This window comes from Chiloscyllium plagiosum, unplaced genomic scaffold, assembly GCF_037043375.1.
Source record: "Chiloscyllium plagiosum isolate Xiang-an unplaced genomic scaffold, Cpla_swu_hap1 HiC_scaffold_39, whole genome shotgun sequence".
Classification (NCBI taxonomy): Eukaryota; Metazoa; Chordata; class Chondrichthyes; order Orectolobiformes; family Hemiscylliidae; genus Chiloscyllium; species Chiloscyllium plagiosum.
In genome coordinates, this window is record NW_028270177.1 from 98,935,184 (window position 1) to 98,936,111 (window position 928).

A 928-nucleotide genomic window follows, 5' to 3' on the forward strand; every position below is an offset into this window, starting at 1 on the left:
ACAATAAGAATGGGCCATAAAAAAGTGAATTTCACCAATCACAGACTCGATTAGATTACCTTTCCCTTCCGATGTCCGCAGGACGGAAATGAAGGAAATGGGAGAAATTCAATAACATGTGACATCGCAATTCATTGGAACGATTTTCCCATTGGCCATAAAACAAAATAACGACGAGTCGTGCCACCGCAGGACTTTGTTTCACAACAGCAATGAAATCACAGTCGACATTCGGTTCCAGTAAACGCTCAACTTGCCTGGGACAGCAGAACTGTTTGCGATTTTCCACGCAGGAGGCGAACACGATCATGACAGCACAGACACCGGAAAAGTTGGGACTTTGCCACACCACAGTTAATTGCCCGGGAAGCAAACCCAATTTTCTTCGGTTTTAAACAGAAATGCAGCAGGAGTCGAAACAGCATTTTAACAAGCTGCGTCGTTGGAAACGATCAGCAGAAATGGCAGCGGTGGGATTCGAACCCACGCCTCTGTCGAGACTGGAGCCTTAATCCAGCGCCTTAGACCGCTCGGCCACACTACCAGCCAGCCGCGCTGCCCCATTTTCTTGCACTTCCAATTGTGCTCCTGCATAACAACCGATGCAAAGCCACGTGAAAAGGGTTCCATGGTCCCTCTCCGACTCGCACAACTGCTGGGATGTGCCCGTCTACAATATCAATTTCGCAGCAGATAATGATAACCCATCAATCCAGACAACTATCAATGGTAAGCTGATCTTTTCAACTATCTTTTCATCAATCCAGACAACTATCAATGGTAACTACAAACGTATCTGTGAGCGCGTGAGAACATACGATCAGTTATGATTTGGTCAAATTACCATGAGCTGCTTGACATTACTGCAATTTCGATTCTTGCTTTGCTAAATGATTTCACCCTTTGATCGAAACAGGACAACTTTCAC

General features: G+C 45.7%; 1 non-coding gene across 1 annotated transcript; it reads right to left on the reverse strand.

The window, feature by feature from the left end:
• Positions 1-462: 462 nt before the first annotated feature.
• On the reverse strand, positions 463-544 carry trnal-aag (transfer RNA leucine (anticodon AAG)). Its single transcript has one exon. It is a non-coding gene; the product is annotated as a tRNA-Leu (tRNA).
• Positions 545-928: the final 384 nt, after the last annotated feature.